A 20,809-nucleotide genomic window follows, 5' to 3' on the forward strand; every position below is an offset into this window, starting at 1 on the left:
GCGCACATGCATCGTGCTTGCATGCTGACTTCAAGAAGGCACCCACCGGGTGTAACCTTTTGCACCTTCTGCTCCCCTCCCGTTGTTGCCATTGTTGTTGTTCTGCCAGGGTCGCAAGGCATCTGGGGGACCAGGGTAAGTGAAGCACACGAGGAAAACCCTGCTCGTTTGTAAATCCACTCCGCCATGCCGACGTTGTGTCTCTGAATGTCAAACCGCATGACGCCCAGGTGACTACGTCCACCTTTACATTACGCACTGCCCGGCGTTACGTAAGCTGCGTAAAGGGTGGTGCCTTTTCTTGTTTCTTGTTCTGCTCGTAGATCAGCACCAATATCTTGAGCGCGTTCAATGCGGTTGATATCCAGAGGGCACGGGGCTATTGCGTGATGTCACGCAAACGTGGGCAGCAGTGAAGAGGACTTGGAGAGATCATCGTCGGTTCGTGTTGAAAATCCCTGCATAAGAACACATTCGCTCACGAGGTTAGAACAACTTCCGTGTGCCAAGTGCGCACGGCCAAGCACTTTGCGAATCGCTTGTTTTAAAAATCCCACCCGGCGCGTGCTTGTTAAAATGTTTTTCCCTTCTTCCACGAGCCGCGGATGCAATTGCACTTTCGCTGTTTCATACCGAATGAAACATTTAATAAGGAAGCCTTCAAATGAGAGCCCCGGGAAATTAGCTTCGCTGGAATTTCCGAGTGCATCGACACCACCCCCCTTTGAGCGGCCGCGGTCGAAGGCACATCGACACGCGCCGGATTGACGCCGCGGCGAAGCCGTGAACACTGCTCGTTGATCGGAGCAAAGCGCGTTCGCCACGCCGGGGCCTGCTCGTTCACAGGCGATTGGTCTTCTTTGGTTCTTTCGGTAAAGTCACGTAGAATGAGAATAAAATAATAAATTGATAAAATAAAATAACGTAACACAATAATTTTCTCACGAAGTTTCGGCCACAACACAAGTGGCCTTCATCAGGTGAAGGGACGAGACTGTCTGGTAGGACAGCGCTGGAGTGAAAGATTGGTGTTTCTCGGTAACCACCACCGCCGCCGCCGCCGCCACCACGGCCCAATAGCAATAAGCGAACAACTGCCAAGTCCGGCCATGTGTTTTCAAGTAAACCTTCATCGCCGTATGACATCACCGGCGCTGTGTGGCCCGGTGGTGTTGCAGGTCATTTTGCGGTGGTGTCGTTGCAAACCCACCCCCCTAATTTGAAAATGACATACAATTTTCCTCGTGTACATTCCAGCGTGAAAGGCTCAGTACCCCTGTGGGGTCGTGTTCTCAAAAGGCCAATAGATGCACCGCGAAGCGCTGTTTTAGTGTTGTTTACATATTGAACAAAGTGTGAGGACCACTTGAGATGCAACCTTTTGCTTTAGAAGCTACGCCGAGGTTTTCAATAAACGTTTACTTTTTTTGTTTAGTAAAATAATTAAATTGTAATTAAAAGTGATTGCATATCAGCGTCCGTTGACCGGTGTTGCATGAACGCCCTTTTTGGGGTGTGGTGGAGAGGTTTTTGACTCTTAATAAAAAGAAATGTGGCCTGGGCACAACTGCCAATGCGGCCCATCACTACATTATTGTTTTAGTGCACATTGCTGGGGACAACGATTTACGCTGGCTTATAATCACCAAAAAAATACCATCACAGTTCTCTCCATGATGGTGAAGAGCACAGTAATAATTAATAATGAACGATGCACAGGCCTTTCACAATCCACTCGTTCTTAAATGCCTTCCCACGCCCTTGTTGGCCAGAGAGGTATTTGATTCATCATACTTCACCTTTCTTGGCTAGTGCCGGTTGGTGAAGGGGGGGAGGGGGGCTGGGACCGGTTCAGATATCACTTGCCACTGATTTTAGCCGTGACTGGGAATACAACTTTGACCATGAGATTCTTAGCACAATGCACTAACCCGCTGCACTACCACTGCACCCTACACATTCAGAGCGTTCATTATATCTTACAGCTTTCTATCGCTCCCCCAGCTAGGACCAAGCCTATCCCAACCCCACCTGATCAATCCCTCTTGTTTTACTGTCATCAAAGTACTTACAATAACCAAATTCTTCATCTCAATTATCACGCTATGTACAATGTTATCATTACTGTCAAGCGCCTTGCTAGAGGCGCTATCTAAATCTCATTAAGATAAGATAAAAAGCACGGTTTTTTTTAGATTTTCGAACAATGTCAAACATGCAGCAAAGCCCGAATGAATGTCAAGACTGTTAATAACAAGGGAATACGGATAAATGCACGAATACATTGAGTGATTAAAGAGAGTGATTAAAGAGTTCTCGGAAGGCGCCCGAGGTGTCCGTAACAACAAGACGCACTCGGAAAAAGCTTTGCACGGGTGTGGAGACTTGGAAAAGCGATGAGACGAACAGAAGACGCAGCGTGATACAGGACAGGGGAGACGGTAGCACCGTGCACAATCTACAGACGCCGCTGGCGCCCTCGAAGGTCAGCACACCAATACATCTCAAGGAGAAGCACCAGATATGACGGGGGACCCCCTGTGCGTGAGAGCCGTCACGCGCCACCACCACCACAACCACCACCCCACCCCCCGAAACCGCACACCGAGCGCTCCCGCTCACTGCCCCAATCACGGCAGGGCCTCGTGCCCGCTGTGCTTTCGGTGCAAAAGGAGTCATGGACTACCTGGGGAAAAATCCACGCGTGTGACTGGATAATACTCGCAGCTCGCTGTAGATGGAATCACAAAACCACTCGCTGCACGGCCGTCTTCGAGCCAAGTGGTTTCTGAAGTTTATTTTGAAGTGAAATCTACAATCTGGGGGCGCCGTAGCGGCGAGATGTTAACTACTTCGCCTGGTATGCAGGAGGTCGTGTGTTCGATCTCGACCCTGACGCCTGCTGCTGTATATTTGGAGTTTGCGTGTTCTCCCCGTGGTCACGATGACTTTTGTCCAGGGCCTCGAGTTTTCCACATCTAGAAACACGCGTTTGGAGTATTTGGCTGCTATACATTTCCACACGACAAACCACTTCGTTGAGCTATAATCTGTGATAGCCAGGTCGCTTCTGAAAAAGAGCTACGTAGCTCAATGGGCCTTTCCTGGTAAAAAGAAAAATAATTTAGTTTTACATCATGCACCATTGCTTGCATCCAGATCACTGGATTTACAGATTTTACAGGTTTACACGTTTACACTGCCACCACCACTCCCGACGCAAATCGGAGCGTAGCTCCTGGATCAGGTGAACCCTCTTCAGCACTCCTAATCAATCCACAGTCAGCCGCACAATTGCCACAATCGATGCCTAACATCCTATGACGAATAGCCATTACACAATGCGGGGTCATCCTTCATTTAAGCCCGTGATTTCAGAATTATGTGGCTCTCTCTCGTTGTCCTCACACCCCCAACTCCCGTTGCCGATCGATGCGACAGAACGACGAACAGGCGTCGGTATCGTGCTGGGGGCCGGGCTGCGATGCGACGCCGATAGTGAGCGAGGTGTCAGAGGTCACTCGTCCGTAGCGGCGCCCGCTCGGCGCACACCCCCCCCCACCGCCTGCCTTGCGCGCCCTCGCAGTGAAGTTGGCCGTCTAGACGAGACCCCGAGGGGGTGGTCACCCTCGCGTGAAAAGCCATCGCGGAGAGCTCCCTGGCCAAGTGTCGCTTGCACAGCCCTCCAGCGCCGGAACTCCGGCTAGGTCCAACGTTCGTTTTTTTGTGGGAAATCTCGGAGGTCGGCACACACAGACACGTGTGTGTGTGTGTGTGCGCCTGTGTAGTGTAGCGGTGAGCGCTACGCTGCACTACGTACCCAGCGACCCGAGTTCGCTTCCCGCTCACGGCCAACATCGGTGACGATTATCTGAACCGATCCTGGGCCTCCCCTAGGCCGACTCAGCCTCAAATTAGTACCTGGTGTGGTATGTAAAACATCGCCACTGGAGAGACGAAGGCGGCCGGGCGTGGTGTTGGCCAACAACCCCCTCGTGTGACCGTTCTGGCCTTCATAGGTGCTTGCTAACAGCACTTGTCCCAACAGTCTGTTAAGGCTATACGGGGGATCTTTGTCTTTGTGTGCACGTCCACGTGTGCCCCGAGACCCCCACACCCCCTTGCCAGGAGTGAGCCACGATCCCTGGGTGCCCCCCGGGTGTTTTCTTTCTGCTCAAGAAACCACGCACGGTCGAATGCGAAGTTATTTCATTTCACTTGTGAAAGTAATCATCGTCGTCGTCATCATCATCATCGTAAAGCCGTGATCACTCCCCTGCTGGGTGAAGGCCGCCCCAAGCCGCCCGGCCGCCTCTCGCGATCACGCGTTGCAATATTCCACTCTGCTCCTGCACGCGAACTGATAGCATCGTGGACGTGCTCTCAGATGACCTCCGTCAAGAAAAATAATGATGCAGAAGTAAACTGTAAAACCCTAGAAGGTTAGAATAGAGAGCAACCCCTTAGATGTTTCCATTTTATAGCTCCTTTCTAAAGTGGCAATAACCAATCCGTCTCCATAATGTCATAGGTAGAGTGGGGCGGAATTATTAATGACTATAAAACATCCTCTTGTCGCATCTGAGCTATAACGTGTATGTGTTTATAGCTGCAACATAACTCCACAAACCTACACAGTCTAGGGCTATAGTCGTGGCTCCGCTTGAACATTCGTGTTGTTTTTAACGTCAGCGGCTCTGCCTGTGATTAAACAGATCGTGTGTGTGTCTCTATACAGCCGATTTGTGGCTCAATGTGGATTGTAACATAGCTATTGTTATTATACTTTTAGACGTTTGATCACCACGTGTAAAATATGTTCAGGTTCTGCGATTTTCACATCAGGGCCCTACGACTCATTCAGTCGTGGCATAGCCAACACGGTGGCGTCTAGCATTGTATCGACAATGCTCGATCATTGCAACTCGCTACTCTACGGAACTTCTGTTTTTTTTACAATTTTACAATGCCTACAATGATTACGTGACCAGAACAGCTGTGGCAAGGTCTCCTGACTCACAATTGCAGGCCTGTTCAAATTTCGGTTGGGGTGTGAACGGTCATCCCTCCACGTTTGATGAAATGAGCGCCACTGTGTGGCAATGCACCAGCGGTCAACGTTAGGATGGACTTTCTCCCACCACGGCAACGTGGAATGTACACCACTCTATCCCGCAGTGTCAGCGTTAGGGGTCAGGGGATCGACCACCAGCAAAGGGTCAAACCGCAGAGCTGCTGTCGCTTCACTGCCAGAGGTCACAGTGTGTGGGAATGATGGCAAAGAAGGGCATGTGGGTGCCACGGTGGCGAGATGTTAACTACCTCGCCTGGTATACAAGAGATCGTGGGTTCGATCCCGACCGTGACGCCTGCTGTATGTTTGGAGTTTGCATGCTCTTTCTCTCTCTCTCTTCCTGTGGTCGCGTGGATTAACGTCACGCATTAAGAGTATTTGGCTGCAATAAAGAAAAAACTTACACGCGATGAGCCACTTTGTTATGCTATCATTTGTGATTGCCAGGTCGCTTCTGAAAAATAGCTATATAGCTCAGCGGGCCTTACCTGGTAAAATGAAAATTAAATGGTTTGAGTTTATCAACGACATCCCAAGTGTTTTTACTGCAGCAACAGGCACAGAGCCATCAGTGCAGTGGCTTCCAAAATTGCAAAGCACTCCCTCCACTGAGTAGGAAGGCAATTGGACAGCAAGTCTGAGAACGAACACAAGTTTATTTGAAAAAGCAATTGGGATTAAAAGCCACTAACTCGCAATAGTCTAGCCGATGTCGGCTTTGTGTGCGGCCTTGGTCTGCGAATGACGACTGTTGGTTGGCATGGTTTTAGGCAAATGCACTCCAAACAAAATTCAGAGCGATTCAATATCGAATGCCAAGTGGTTTTGCATTGCTTTTGGTTGTTTTTATTTTTCTTGGTAGAAACAAAAAAATAGAAATTTTGTGTAATTGATTATCGGCATAATCGACTTTATTCCAAAACGAAACTCATTGCCACTCTCATAACAGAGTAACAGACTGAACGCGGGCCTCCAGCCCGTCCCACTGCGTTGGAATTCTCATGCGAGCCCTCATCGGCTCTCTCCCTTTGCCCCTTTGCGTTGAGATGTTGAGGCTCTCCGCCGCCAATGAAGTCAAATAAATAAGGTGGCGTGGGTGGGGGGCCAGGGCAGGTGGGGGGGGGGGCAAGGGCAGGCGGAGGGTAAGGGCAGGCGAGGGGCAAAGACAGGCGGGCGCTGTGCCGGGAGTGGCCGGGGCAGGGAATTTGGCCGGAGGAGTTGGTGGAAGATTGGGCGCTGCGTGCATCTCCCCCTCCTCCTACTGCTCGAGTTTCATCGAACGTGTTATGGGAATGGCTTCTTGCTGATCGCCTTTACGATGTGGGGGGGGGGGGCTATCTCCCCTCGCCGTTGGCGAGCCAGGTTGTCGACAGCTGCAGCTCTTGGCCGCGAATTGTTTAATTTTTTCCGTCCTTCTTCTGGGGGCTATTTGGGACTGGCCGCTCCCGTTGGGGGTCCCGGGCGTTTGCGTCTGTTGTGCCCTGTCCGTCGAACGCTGATCGGGGGTAGAAATGTGCCCTGGAACAATTCACACCATCGGGGGGAGTTTTATTCTTCATCTTAGCAACAAGAACCACAGCAAAAAGAGGCATGAGACTAATACTTTGGGATTTAGTGTCGTATTTTCGCGTCTGAAGAGCTCAATTTGTCATATGGCAGATGTCGTTTGGAACTGTTACCGAATAATATTATCTATTGTGTGACTAAGAGCTCAACGTCTGAAGCCATTTGCCAAGTTAACGTAAACACTCTACATATTTCTGCAGTAAATAATTGAGTGCAATCTGTGCACGTTGCAGTGTCTCGTGTCCATTCTTTAACTGTCGGCGAAGGCACACGCAAATCCGTAAACACACGCATACATACACAGGTTAGTAGCGCTTTCACGATTAAAGCATCAAAAATAACAATTAAAGTTGTCGTTATCGAGCACACGACTAACCACGCGTTTAAACAATATGTTATTGTATGGAATGGAACAGTGGCGCAGTGGTTAACGCGTTGTGCTACAGACACGGTGACCCGAGTGTGATTCCTCAACCCTGGCGGTCACTGGACCAGTCCATGGCAGGTTCCTCTTCCGCATGCCACGCTAACTAGCACGGTGAACTGTGGTCGAACGACCTCGATGAGAGACACGGCACAGAGAGGTGTTCGTGCAGTGCTGAGTTGACCGAGTGCCGAGAATGGCTATTACATTAGCGCAGTAATTGGACCACCAAGCGAACTCCGATCATCCACGCAGCAGCAGCAGCAGCTTTTGGCGAACCATCGATCAAAGATAGCGGTCATGGCATCGCGCGGCGCTTTCAGATGCGCGTCTGCGGCCGTCTGGAACGCTCCTCCGTCCGATATAAAGCTACTGGGAGCTTTGCATTTTAAATAATCTAGGTTCAAAAGTCATTTCTTTCGAACCGCTTTTGGTGTTCAGTTTGTTGTCCTTTCCTCGCACCAACGTTTAGCACGGTTGGTCACGTACGGTGCGAAATAATTTTGATTTAAAGCTTTCGTGACTGCAGTGATTCATATTCTTGGTTCTTTCGGTAAAGTCACGTGACTTTACCGAAAGAACCAAGAATATGGTGCGAAAGAAGTTCAACGTACACATATAAAAGGTCACGTGTATTATTGTACGCAATAATAAACTTGCTGGTAGCATTGAATTACCGAGACATTGTGTCCGCCCGTTACACAAAATACCTCTCCGCTGCATCCAGGAACATGGGAAATTCCTTCCGCAAAAATGGAAAAAAACCCGTGAAAGCTGTAGTGACATAATACGTCAGCCTTCGTTAGAGATCCGGCTGCAATGAGGTTTAAACAAATAGTTATATTATGAACGGCGGGGGGGGGGGGGAGGAGCAATATCCATGACTTCATACGCATCAGTCACCGTGAGCGCGCACGTGCGCAGGGTTAGAAGTGGCGGCAAGGACGTTTCACTTTTATTGTTTCGCGGAATAAAAATACGAAACGTCGCGCTGGAATAGGCGTGTTAATAAAGGTGTCTGCGATGCATACTATGGGGGGTGGGGGGTTAGATATCGTGAATATATAAATGTGTCGCTAAACCCGCCCACCATCGACAGAGCCAATGAGGAAGGTTGATAACGTGAACAGAAGAACGTGGCCAATTCGTTACTAGTACAGCACGCCGGTGTGTTGGAGAGCAAATCCACAACATTTACACAATCTGAGTACAAACCTTCACCGATTGGATGTGTCGGGTGATGCCGGGTTTAACGACACATTTATATTTACGCGATCGAATCCAAAAAAAACCCATCTCATAGATGATATTGGTCGCGAAAGCCTCCTACGTGTTAAGTTGACTGCAATGATTGAGCCCACGAGAAATGGCTTTGAAGTCGACTCCGCTATATTCCGTGTGGCTATGATTTGGAGTCAAACTAAATAACACCCACCGTTGTGCACCCCATTTGCCGTCGCGGCTATATAGGGGACTCTGCAGTATTCACGACTTCGCGATATTCGTCAGGCGTTGGTGCAATTGCACTTGGACCTCAAACCCCTTGAATCCAGTTTGGAGTGGGAATTGTGGATTGTGGGAGGTTCGGTGCGGCCCTCCGAGCAGATGACACCCATTGCAAAATGTCCGCGGGAATAACGCTTCCAAAGCATTCCTGCAAAATGTAGAAAGATGGGTGCCACAGTGGTGGGATGTTAACTCTCTCGCCTGTTATGCTGGAGACATGGGTTCGATCCCGACCCTGACGCCTGCTGCTGCTGCTGTGTATTTGGAGTTTGCGTGTCTCTCTCCCCGTGGTCGCGTGGATTTTTCTCCGGTTTCTCCGGTTTTTGCCCTCCACATTGCTAAACGTGCGTTTAGAGTATTTGTCTGCTATAAATGCCCACGTGATAAGCCACTTTACTGAGCTATCACTTTGCGGCCAGATCGCTTCAGAAAAAGAGCTACAATATAATAATAATAATAGGGGTTTTCCCCTTTATTTGGCAACAAAACTGAAACCTTTTTACAAGGATTCATGTTGCTGCATTAACCACAATTCCTGCAGTCAAAATGCAAACAAAAAACATACTAAGATAATATATGCATTGTCCTTGAAATTGATTGATCCACACCAATCAAGGACAATGCATATATTATCATAGTATGTTTTTGTTTGCATTTTGACTGCAGGTATTGTGGTTAATGCAGCAACATGAATCCTCGTAAAAAGGTTTCAGTTTTGTTGCCAGAAAAAGGGAAAAACCCTATTATTACATTTTGGTACTGGCAAAGGAGGTCTAATGATGAAGAGCTACATAGCCTTGTGGGCCTTACCTGGTAAAATAAAAATAAAAACTTCGTATGGAAACTAAACATCAACAAACATTGGTGTGCTGTGAAGAAGAAGATCCGTCACCCGAATCGTCGCCTATATTTGATTTCCTTTTAAGGCCAAATACGTGCTGTTGACGAGTGTGTGGAGTTTGTTGTTGTTATTCGCAATCGTGCACGACCGCCAACGCAGTGTCACCCAGCAAGACATTGAGAGACGCCAGGCGAAGGGGCCAAGCCATGCCAGGCCAGGGCAGACCATTGCCCAATTGACATCGCCGCCGCGGAGTTCATGGTGGCAGATTGTTCACCCGTGAGGGAAGGGGCGCAGTGTGGGAATCGTCCACGCACGGCGACACGTGACCAAAAAGTCTGTAGCCACCACCGACACTGGACGGTGACGTCAAAAAGGTGAAAGTTCCCCTTTGTCCTCCAGGTGAAGTAGCTCGTTTCTCACGCCTGGTACAGGGAGCTGATGCGTGCTCACATGTCCGTGCGTGCGTGCGTGCTCACGAGGTGGTGCCGCTCCTAACCACGGTGCCTCAAATGCAACTGATGCGGACTTACTTCGTGATGGACTCTTGAGAGTATCAGTCAGTCGTAACGCTGAGATCTTTCTGTTCTGTTCATCACAGCATACAAAACGACCTCATTTTTGTTACATCTTAATTGATGTGTAATTCTCCGAAACAGCAACGAGCTACCTTTTAAAGTATTGCACGCGAATGTACTGACTGTAGTGCGTACGTTGTTTTATAGCCATGGTTGCGTTCACGTGCATGCCCCGCGACATCTTCCATGTTTGTTATACATTGGCGATGTTTTGTCCTTTTATAGTCGGTGTTTATACTGCACTCTGAAACTCGAGCCTTGGCGGTGGCTTCCCTGAGCAGCCAAATAGACCGCAGCTGCGAGCAATTGTAAATGTCTTTGATTTACAGACACTGCACTTGAGTCTCAGCGAGAAGTGAGCCACCGGTGCTAATCAATTCCGTTCGAGCGTGTTCGTGGGTAACACGATCTCGTTGAATGTAACAATCCCCGCCGTCGGGAAAGCCCATGCTTGGAAAAATGCATTAATCAACGCAGGATAAATGAACAGTGAAAAGGTTAGTGAAATCATGCGGTTGTATACGAAGTATCCAGCGCATGTAGGATATTACATTTGCCACAATGAATAATAGCAGACGCAGTGTTTGATCGTTTTCACGTTGGCTCGACACCGATTGTTATTCACGTGATTTCCAAGTTTGCGTCGCGTATTCCATCCCAACGCAAAGGTCGCGGGATGCCAACAGCGGTGCCGAATTTAGCGCATTTCGCAAAAGCGGCCCAGTGCCAGCGTGGGAACGGGGCCGTGACGACAGAATGTGACGTCGGTGCCTATGAATACGGCTCTTCCCCCTGCCACAGCGGATGTTGTTCCATTTGATCCCCCCCCCACATCCTTAGAGGAGGCCACGCGCGCGAGGCACCTTGGAAGTGCTGCGAATCAATCAGACGCGGGCACGTGGGTGGCACGCACGCACAGACGCGGATAGCACCCACGCGTTTGGGCACGTAGGTGGCACGGGCACACACGTGGGGGGCACGCGCACGCACGCGGGTGGCACGCACGCACAGACGCGGATAGCACGCACGCGGGTGGCACGCACGCACGCGGGTGGCACGCGGGTGGCACGCACGCGCGCCAATGCCGTGTATCACGGAGGGGATTCGGCGGACTCGCACGCCAGCCACTGATGTGGCGTTTCATAAACACAGCGCGAGACCCGGAGAAGACGCAAAAATGTGCTTTGGAGTCTTGAAAGTGTGTAACATTCCCTAGATCAAATACGGCAGATGGGGTTTAAATTACTGGAAGTTTGCTTTTTTAATGCCGAAAAAAGGTATTAGTGTATTTGTTTAAACAGTATTTGCAGGATGTACGGTTAAAATGGCGAGCTCGCTTTACAATTTTATTCCTCGGGGAAGAGTCCCACGAGAGGCAGGGGCTGCCTTGTCGTGGTCTCGTGCACCAGGCGCCTCTTAACAAACGACGCTCGCTCCTCCGTGCCGCATCACGAAGTCGCACGCACAGCGACCCGCCCGCCTCTCGTAGCAGCTGCTCGTGAGCCGGTGTGTGAACGGCGCAACAGCTGCTTCGCTTCCCAACTCAGTGACCACTCGGTTGGGAAATATCCCCCGCATACCCCCCCCACCCACCCACCACCACCACCCTGCCATTCACCAATTGAAAGCCACAATGCGAACCGTATTCATGAATACGCAGACGTTCATGGCACGCACCTCAACTTACACGCGGCCGGATGCAGGTGAGACAAAGTGGAGGTCCCTTTATTGTGTCCACGACATCAGCCCGTCCCCTATATGTCTATCAGTGATCTTACTCGTGCCCGCAGTCTTGCGGACATTAGGTAGGCTCGTGTGTGGGTAAGAAGAGTAATATAATCGTGAGAATAGGGTTTCCCCTTTTTTTCTGGCAACAAACAGGTGTTAAGATGTTAAAACACCAAACTGAAACCTTTTACATGGAATCATGTCTGCATGAACCACAATGCTTGTGGTCAGAATGCAAACAAAAAACATACTCTGATAATATATGCATTGTCTTTGAAACTGATTGGTCCACATCAGAGACAGCTTTCTTTTAAGCCTCGTCTCAAAACGGTGCTAGACCAGAGGACACCGCATTGAGACGAGGCTCAAAAGAAAGCTGTCCCTCGTGTGGACCAATCAGTTTCAAGGACAATGCATTTATTATCAGAGTTTGCATTCTGACCACATGTAATGTGGTTAATGTAGACATAATACCTTGTAAAAGGTTTCAGTTTGGTGTTTTAACATCTTAACATCTGATTTAAAGCTTTCGTGACTGCACGGATTCATATTCTTGGTTTTTTCCCTTCTACGTGACTTTACTGAAAGAACCAATAATATCTTAACACCTGTTTCGTTGCGAGAAAAAAGGGGAACATCTATTCTCATATTTTGGTACTGGCAAAGCAGGTCCCATGATACAATATAATCGCATTAAGCTGGACAACAGCGCATCGAAGACACGCAAAAGGATTTTTTTAGGTTAAACTCTGCATTTTTCACGTAAGCAGATATTAATCCATCACCTGCACAGGTATTATTCCAGTCACTAGATTTTGGTAAGATTGATCCTTAACGCTCCTTAAAGCTAGTATCTTACGTGCAACTACATTGGAGAGCAGTGCTTTCTGCTTAGGTGCCAATAATTTTACATATTTATTTGTACGGAGAAGAAAAATGTTGAATATCTCCGTAAAAATAAACTCAGGAAAGTGTGCGCAGTTTACGGCTGATGGTCATAAAATAATTACAATGTACACAATATGCATCCTTGATAAAGAAACACAGACTTCAGAAAGTAACCGTTTATGCATTGGCTGCTCAATTCATAAACTGACAGCCCTGGGCCAGTGGTAGCAATTCCACATTCCCATGGCAGGGACATTATGTCCTCTTGACTTCCTGCACAAAATGGAACTCAGATGTTCGACCCCAATGGGGAAGTTGGAAACCCAGTTCCCTGGGTTTCAATCTCAGCCACGGCCCCCCTCTGACAAATCCAAACTGACCAACATGACCAACTAAACTAAACTAAATTTTGATTTAAAGCTTTCGTGACTGCAGTAATTCATATTTTATTATTTCATTGTTTCCCTTCAACGTGACTTTATCGAAAGAACTAAGAATATAAACTAAACTATTTTATTTTTCCAGGTAATGCCCACTGAGCTATGCCGCTCTTTGTCAGAAGCGACCTGGCCACAAACAATAACTCAACTAAGTGGCTTTATCGTGGGGACATTTATAGCAGCCAAATACTCTAAACGCACGATGTTGATTTGAAATGTGGTGGGAATAACCGGAGGCCCCGGAGAAAAATCCATGCGACCACAGAGAGAGAGATGCAAACTCCAAATATACAGCAGACGTCGGGATATCACCCACGACCTCCTGCATACCAGGCGAGGAAGTAAACATCAAACAATTCCCATGACGGATACACACGCTATGGGGAGGCCATAATCTAGCAGTGGATTGACATAAGGCTGTAACTTATTATTATTGCCAATTCCAGAGGAGCGATGGGCACGGTTTATGCTGATCGTTATTAGAGCCGCTACGATTCAAGCTCTCTCGAGTCATCTCGCCTGATGGTACCGAATACAATTAATTTGTTAATGGAAACCGATGGAATGTATAGATTCTAATTCAACTTCTTACCATGAATATGCAATATCAAATGCAATCCACAGTACCTGTTATTTGTCCAGCATTCCCTATTGCGTTTCAGACAATTTAAGTACTGTTATATATGTAACCTATCAAAGGCACTTTAGGCTATTTATATCTGACATTAAAGGCTCTTTAGCCACTTAATATACTTTCCGGCATGCATGCCCCACTTCGCGTCTATAAAAAGTCGCTTGTTAGTGTTTTATGTCTATGAGTGCAGCATTATAAAAGGGGATGTTGTTGCAATCTATAGGCCGATATCCTTGTTTGGCGGCGCGCTTGTGAAACAGGCAAGCCGATTCCATTAGGGGCGTCGAAGCGTGCCCAGAAATAGCGGGCGGCGTGCAGCACGCGCCGCTCCCCCACCAAGCGATGGCCCTACGCACTCTTCCTGTTGCCGTGCCGCGTCTCGTCCCCACGCTCGGCACGGACGATTCGCAGAATCCTCGTCATTCTCCCCCCTTGCTGCGCTCCTTCCTCCCAAACCCCCCGCGCCTGGCGTGGGCCCGGCTCCTCGGACAAGGGGCGCCCCCGTGGCGAGAAGATGTTAACTACCTCGCCTGGTATGCAGGAGGTCGTGGGTTCGATCGATCCCGACCCTGACGCCTGCTGCTGCTGTATATTTGGAGTTAGCGGTGTCTCTCTCCCGGTGGTTGCATGGATTTTTATCAGGATCCTCCGGGTTTCTCGCCTCCACATTTAGAATCAACATCACGCGTTTAGAGTATTTGGCTGCTATGCATTTCCACATGAGCTCTCATTTGTGGCCAGATCGCTTATAAAACAGAGCTGCACAGCTCAGTTGACCTTACCTGGTAAAATAAATTAAAAACAATTGTTTAGTTTGAGAATGGTATGGGGCCTTTCCTGTACAATTTCCCCTCTCGTCTCAGCCCGGCGCTTGAGCCCCTTCATGCCCTGGGAACCGCGGCGCAGTTGCACCGCCTGCGTACTCAATAGCTCTGCCAGCCATCATTCATTCACCGTGCGTACAGGTAGATCGCATGCATGTCTTGCCGCCTTTTTCTTTGTTTTCTTTATACACACGCCAGCCCAGTGGACGTGAGCCAGGCCATTCAAAATCAATGTCGCGTCGTGTGAGAGAGCACTCAGCTTCAACGATTGTGAAATGCAGCGCATACTCGGGAAACCCCCACTGTCTGTTCACGACGCTCGCATTCACTGATCGAGGCCAGCCATGCCCCTTATGTTCCTTCAGCCTTCCTTCCCCGAAGCGCTCCGTCAGTCACGGCGCCTCCAGGGAGTGATATTATTATTATTAAATATTAATAGTTCTCCCTAGCTCCGAGGAATAACTGATAGGGAATATTACATCGGCAGTAAGTGAGATTTTTCCGAAACTGACTTTACAAACTTGCATTAACTCGTTTGTATTAAGAGTAAAATCATCAAACGTTGCTCGAATACTGCATGCTGGATATACACGACAGAGTGCGGCATTGAAAACACTATTCATTTTGTAAAGGAGCTTTAGATAATCATGTTAATAGGCGGCCAGTCTTAGTATTAATTACAGGTAATATTCAAATTGGGATTTCTCAAAGTAATACATGTTGACAATTGCATGACTTCGCAAAGGCCTGTGGATGATTAGGCGTGACACGACGTTCACTTTGCAACAGAGGACATTCCACAGTGGTTTCCAGCAACATCGCTAAGTGGCTGTGGGAAACAAATTGTAAACCTCCTGTTGTTCAAGCTCGCCTATTCCTGAACGAATTTACCCCGCTGAGATTTACTGCCACTCCCAGAGATATGGAGCGTTCTGCATTGGGGGGGGGGGGGGGGGGGGGTAATTCAGTGCCATGCATTCCATATATATTTCATATCTTTACTCATTTTTTTCCAAAGTAATTTCATGCTGTCACCGTTCCAAAGAACATTAGGGTTGCTTATCCATCAACACCCACTGTGTATTTTTTTGCTGAATTTTGACAGCCATGAACTCTGACCCCCGTCAGAAACATTACCTGTCTAATGTACGCGTCCCGTCCACGTCGACGGTGGGTCTGGAACGTGAACTCCGGCGCAGGCATGGGAAAAACATTAGCGCTCATCGCCGCAGTCGACGATGATGGAAACAGCTCATTCTCGCCGACCATCCATTATGACCGCGACTCACAAACGAATTTTCATGACACTTTGGGGACCGAGTGAAATGCCTTTACCGCCACATGTGGAAACGAACGCGCCGGTTAGACGCTGTCATAATTCACCATTTCACCTCAGAGGCGTTCGTGGGATTGAAACTGTTTTGTGTCCCTCGTGAAGGACCGGCGGTGGCAAGTGAGTCCGGTGCTTCGGAAGCGGCGTTCGTGGGTCACGTTGACGTGACCGTGGCCTGGCACACTCGGGGTGACACTCGGGGTGACACTCGGGGTGACACTCGGGGTGACACTCTGGGTGACGCGAGGGGTGACGCGAGGGGTGACGCGAGGGGTGACGTTGCAGCGGTTGGTTGTTGGGTGGGAATGTGGAGGGATGTCCCCTCAGGGGTGTGGGCTTTTTAACAGGTTCTAAACGGTTTACCTCCGCGTGAAAACACCCATTAAGGATTTGACCCAACATTACAAATGCAGACACTTTCTGAAAAAGAGTCTTAGAGAATGCAAAAAAAAACCTAATTAATTTTCTCCTGAATGTTCAGCAGTAGCGTCGAGAAAAATACTCCGCTCACAACTCAGTGCGTAACATTTTATTTCGGATTACGAAATTGGATAATGGTTTAATCTGTTATTGCCTTCTCGTCCAATTAGACCTCATGTGGCGAGGGAAATTGGAGGTTCGCCGCCATTCTTCTATCCACTGTGCCAAAGTAGGACAGTTTCAAATATTATTTACAACTATAAATATAATCGCAATCTGATTCAAAGAATAATTTCCATTCCTTTGTCAATATACCGCTCGATGAAGGCATCCCTGCAACGTCGGTGAGGGGGTCGTTGGACCGTACTTCAACCATGCTTGGCCAGGATGAGTTCATAAAGAGGGACATGGGCGCATGACCAGTTTAGATATATCTCGCCACTGAAAGGCAGCCGTGGTCTTCACCTTGAACACTGTGAGCAGGTCACCAGATGACGCACGTGCGTGTCTGTGTGTCTGTGTGTCTCTGTGTGTGTCTGTGTGTCTGTGTGTGTCTGTGTATCTGTGTGTGTCTGTGTGTCTGTGCAACTGTGTCTGTGTCTGTTTGTGTGTCTGTGTGTGTCTGTGTATGTGTCTGTGTGTGTGTCTGTGTGTGTTTGTGTATCTGTCTGTGTGTCTGTGTGTCTGTGCATCTGTGTCTGTTGTGTCTGTGTATGTGTCTGTGTGTGTCTGTGTATCTGTGTGTGTGTCTGTGTATCTGTGCATCTGTGTCTGTGTGTGTCTGTGCATCTGTGTGTCTGTGTGTGTGTGTGTCTATGTATCTGTCTGTGTGTCTGTGCATCTGTGTCTGTGTGTCTGTGGATGTGTCTGTGTGTGTCTGTGTATCTGTGTGTGTGTCTGTGTATCTGTGTCTGTGTGTCTGTGTATGTGTCTGTGTGTGTCTGTGTATCTGTGTGTAGACTAGCCTGCCTACGATCCCTCCTGGGTTTAACCAGGCTGGATTGTGTGAGGAGCTCACAAATCTTTGAAAGATCTGGGCAAGGTCCCATCGGTGAGCTCCTCCGGCAGGCAAGGCTGCGTTGGCTGGGTCATGTAGCCCGCATGCCCAGCCACCGCATGCCGAAACAGCTTTTGTCCGGCCGGATCGAGGTGGCTAAATGGGCGCGGCACGGGCTAGAGAAGAGATGGAGTGATGTGGTACAGGAGGACGTGGAGCTGAGTGGACTTGCCGATGACTGGTACCAGCGGTGTCAAGATCGGCCTCTGTGGAGGAGGCTCGTGAAGGACGCTACTGGGCAGTTGGAGGTAGTCGCCCTCCAACAACAACGGAGGGCGGAGGAGCGACGCTCACAACAACGAGCGGAGCGCCGGGTGGCTAAAGCACAGCAGGTTGGCACAGTAGGGGGCACAGGTGGTGCATCAGCCAGTCATCTCAGTCATCTTAGTCGACCCGTGGCACTTGGGTCTGCCCCGTGACCTCCTGCCAGCGGGCGTTCGACACTTCACGTGGCCTCAAGGTGCACATGGCCTGGCACAAGCGTCGTGGTGACGTCACCGCCACTTAGTGGCGAATGGCGGTTGTTGTTATCTGTGTGTGTGTCTGTGTGTCTGTATCTGTGTCTGTGTATGTGTCTGTGTATCTGTGTGTGTCTGTGTGTCTGTGTATCTGTGTCTGTGTGTCTGTGTATCTGTGTCTGTGTGTGTCTGTGTGTCTGTCTGTGTGTGTGTCTGTGTGTGTGCGCCTGTGTCTGCTCGTTCCGTCTTCTGCGCAGTGCCATTTTTCTCCCAGTTCAACAAAGACGTTACGGGGAGTTGTAATTTCAGACTGATCCTGCTCAACTTGTCACATTTAACGGCTTGTTTTAATAACAAGAGGAGGCAACCCAATAGTTTAGCTGCTGGCTGGAGAAAAGCTTTAGCTAACGTGTGCCCGGGGGGGGCATGAGTAACCAAACCTGCCAATGTCTCCCCTCCCCCCGCCCCTTGAAAAATCACGCGAGGCTGCTGGAACAATTGTTTGCAAATCACACCGGGTGGGGATTGAGGCCCACGCGTTTGCGACCAAATCGATGCACACATTAAGTGCCTCGTTTCATCTGTCACCTGGTGAAAGCTTTTAAAAGGTAAAAGGGCGATGAGGTCTTCTAGTGCCCGGCGAAAATGAATGAATCACCGCTCGATTTGGAGTTACTTAGAGAAGCGGGGCGGTGGGGGGGGGTCAATGTTTAAACCGGTGTTATCACACGCAGGGCGTGTTTATTTGTTCTCCCTCCAGGATTTTAACTTGGGGAGAAGTATGGACGAACGGAGTGTGTGTGGGGGGTAATGAGGCAAAGGGGGGCAGCACCTGGGTGGGTGGGCGGGTTGCCTCCTTGCTGATGGGCCACAGTGTGGGTGGTGAACCCAGGGCCACACGAGAAGGAGACCTTGCACGCACGCTGCAGGCGCATGCCATCCAGAGCAGTGCTTCTCATTCTTCTTCTTAACCTGGGATGCATCTCGCACTCACTGCGGGTGCGAGATGCCCTTTCTGGGGGTAGCGAGACATGGCCAGATCTCTTTTTTTAGAAGGTAAATAATCGAAAACACAAATTAAGCACGGACACGTCAGTACAACTTCCGTTTTTTTCCCATCAAACCCCTACGTGTTTAGTAACATTGTACATTTTTCTTTACAACTGAGAACCAACGAGGTGCAGGCTGCAATAAAGGTTAAGAACCGCCGATCTAGACTCATGTGACAATGCTTTCTCTTCAGCCTCTCTGAACACACAAACTTTAACAATCCGCATGCTCAACCGATGCGTGTGCCCATAAACATCGTTGATTTTCGTGTTTGTGCTTCGTTCGCCGACGTTTGACTTTTCGCACGACGCTTTAAAAGCGTCCGGCGGCAATGCTCCATTAGACGACGCGAAACCACGCGGAGAGATTTGTCTTGAATAATGCGCGCTTGAGAATTTCCTCTGACGTACTTTTCCATCGCTGGCGTAAACACATTCAAATGTCAGAATGCGCCATCGCGTGTGCCGCGTGCTCAGGCCGCGGTGGTCGACGTCTTCCGGTTCCCGTGAGCGCGTGGAGGCATATCGCGAGTCAGAGAGGGCTTTGTCTGCCTGGCACTGCCACGGCATGCAACGCGTGCCTCGCACAGTTTTAGCGCTCGCTCGTTTAAAGGCGCTGCTTACCAGAGATAGCCAATGTTCGGCAAAGGCGTCTCTTGATTCTTCACAAGAGGAAAAATAAAATAATAAACCTGCAGCGACGGGTAGCTTGTTAGCACAGACAGGTATACTAAAAAGAAGGCAGCATAGTTGTGCTCCAGGCTATAATTTGGGAGCAAAGAAGGAGTCGTGTACAGCCATTCCACGATATAGATGAAGATAGTTGGTGGAGAGACACCACTGGATCCAGGTGATAAACTGTGTGGAAAGTAGGATACCAATGAGCCTCGATGGGAGAGAGCCGCGCTGTGAGAAGAAGATGGGGGTGTGCGCGCTTGGAATTAGATTGAGCGATAGAGAAGCGATGGCTCGGCAAGCAATGCTAGTCAGAGACACCACAGTGACCGGCAAAAGAAAAGTGAGTTGAGATCGTGGCCAGGGGTCAACACCAACGGAGCGAGAGTGGCAGTTAGAAGGGAGCGCGCCGCAGAGATGGAGCGATGACTCTGATACACAATTCATGTGTTGCTGCGTCGGGGAGAGCAGTTGTGCAGTGGTATGAGCTCTTCGCTGGGAACCTGATTCTTGGTCACGGCTAGAACATCAATGGCATGTAATATCTAAACTAGTTCTGGGCCCTCCAAGGTGGAAATATGTTAACTACCTCGCCTGGTATGCAGGAGGTCGTGGGTTCGATCCCGACCCTGACGCCTGCTGCTGTATATTTGGCGTTTGCGCGTCTCTCTCTCTCATCATCACGGTGGCTAGGAGATGTTAACTACCTCGCCTGGTATGCAGGAGCTCGTGGGTTCGATCCCGACCCTGACGCCTGCTGCTGTATATTTGGAGTTTGCGTGTCTCTCTCCCCGTGGTGGTCGCGTGGATTTTTCTCCGGGTCCTCCGGTTTCTCCCTCCGCATTTCAAATCAACGTCACGCATTTGGAACATTTGGCTGCTGCTATAAATGTCCACGTGATAAGCCCACTTCATTGAGCTATCATTTGTGGCCAGGTTACTTCTGAAAAAGAGCTACATAGCTCAGTGAGCCTTCACTGGTAAATTAAAAAAAAATCGTTTATAGTTTAATAGTATGGTCAAACCACCCGCATGAGTAATTCGACATTCGGAGGCCTTTATCTACGACTAGATGGACAAAGGGCTTCAAAATAAATACAAACTGTGTGCGTGTGCGTCATACGTTTACATTAATGGCAAGGCATTGGCGTAATCATCATAACGAGATGCTGCTATGTGCAGGAACTCGCACGCCACGTGGCCCGCGGAGACTTCTCTACATCTGGCAAAATTTATCTTTGAAACGAGCGGTTCAAAGGATTCACAGGAAATCAAAAGCCAGCCCCGCTGTCTTTATCATGAGTCAATTAACTG

The 20,809-nt window shown here is 49.2% G+C and overlaps 1 protein-coding gene across 5 annotated transcripts in view; it reads left to right on the forward strand.

Moving 5' to 3' along the window:
* Window positions 1-20,809, forward strand: part of LOC103091698 (semaphorin-3C) — a 415,462-nt gene that overhangs the window by 161,642 nt on the left and 233,011 nt on the right. For 3 of the 5 annotated variants that reach the window (XM_032963566.2, XM_076070749.1, XM_076070750.1), the window contains one exon: window positions 110-135. The exons of the other annotated variants lie outside the window; for them this stretch is intronic. The gene's annotated coding sequence lies outside the window, so the exon portion shown is untranslated. The remainder of the gene's footprint in view (window positions 1-109; window positions 136-20,809) is intronic. 5 annotated transcript variants of the gene reach the window in all.

This window comes from Petromyzon marinus, chromosome 30, assembly GCF_048934315.1.
Source record: "Petromyzon marinus isolate PM22_M1 ecotype Great Lakes invasive population chromosome 30, UKy_Petmar_22M1.pri1.0, whole genome shotgun sequence".
Taxonomy (NCBI): Eukaryota; Metazoa; Chordata; class Hyperoartia; order Petromyzontiformes; family Petromyzontidae; genus Petromyzon; species Petromyzon marinus.